The sequence below is a fragment of the Austrofundulus limnaeus genome, unplaced genomic scaffold (assembly GCF_001266775.1).
Source record: "Austrofundulus limnaeus strain Quisiro unplaced genomic scaffold, Austrofundulus_limnaeus-1.0 Scaffold169, whole genome shotgun sequence".
NCBI classification, from domain to species: Eukaryota; Metazoa; Chordata; class Actinopteri; order Cyprinodontiformes; family Rivulidae; genus Austrofundulus; species Austrofundulus limnaeus.
The window spans coordinates 1,183,236-1,184,667 of record NW_013952571.1 but is presented as its reverse complement, the minus strand read 5'-3'; positions in this window follow the sequence as shown (position 1 = coordinate 1,184,667).

The following is a 1,432-nucleotide window of genomic DNA, read 5'->3' as shown; positions in this document are numbered from 1 at the left end:
GTAAAATATACGACAGGTCTGGACCACTCCTGAATTTTGTTCGTATCTGAAAAAAATCTTAGAATATGAAAACATTGGTGAATGRCACAAATRCTCCTAAATCACTCYTARGCACAACTTAAGAACAAATCTGTGCGTACCAYCGGTTCTTGCATGAGGCCCAATGTCTATGTCTATAAACCWGAGGTAGGCATGAATGTATCTACACAACAAAGCTTTGGAAAATACTCATGGAGCATGCACACTATCTGTCAAATGGTCTGTGGTGGTACGATGTTCTACCTTTCCCTACAGAGTAAAAAATGGAGTGTTAAATTTGCAGTGTTAAACTTTTCAGAGGTAATTTCAGCTCCCCAAGTGTTAGTTTACTTAGAAAGTGTTAAAATGACATCCAGTTTTGGTGTTAATTCACAGAGTTGATTTCATCATTGTCTCAACTCTGGACTGTGTTAAATAAGCTCCGCCCACTGTTAAGTCTTGATTAACACTTAACAGTATTGTTAAATAACACACTGCAGTGTTGAAAGAAGTATTCTGAAAAGCCCCGCCCTCTTCCTCATGGACCAGAAATTTCTCAGCAAGGAATGCTGGGTAATCTTGTGGAAATGATGTGCTTGCATGTCTAAGATTATTAAAAAGATTCATGAGTGTAAAAATTTGTTTTTCTGGATAGTTTTCTTGTTCAGGTTGGTTAGTTTTTCAAGTTTAAGTTTTGTGTTATTTGTCATAAGTCGACACCACGAGTGAGAGCTACTTCCTGGTGTGTGAAGGGTCACATTGTTGTGCTCTGTTGCCAACTAATGACCAGTGTTAATACAACACTTGAAGAGTGGATTTTAACTCTAGGATAGAGTGCAGAACTCTGTGTACTTCAACTCACACTGTGTAAAAAGGAAAACAAAAAATAGTGTTAGGATTACACAATAAAATGTACTTTTTAAAGAAAGTTTAGTGTAAAATTAACTCCATAAAAATAACAATATTACTCTATAGAGTGTTAACTATCTATAGTGTTAAATACTTTCGCTCGGTTCATTGTTGACTTTGACACTAAAATGAGTAAAATTAACTCTGAAAAGTTTACAATGGCTATAGAGTACATTTGACACTAATTTTGAGTGGGACCAAAAATAATATGAAACAGAATTAAATTCAACTCTGTAGGTGTTAAAATTACACTTTGTTTTTTACTGTGTACTTGAGTCAAAATACTGATCTTTTTACCCACAATGGTCACAGAAAAAACTAAAATATTACAAAATAAACAAATGAAAGTCAGACATTGTTTTTCAGCCATGCTTCAGATCATTTGTTTAAAAATGTAATTAATTAAATGTAATTGTGTAAAAATGTTAATTAATAATTTCAGATTAGATATAACTGGTCTTATTTTCTGCTTAAAGGAAGAAATCAAAATCCACTCGCTTCAGAC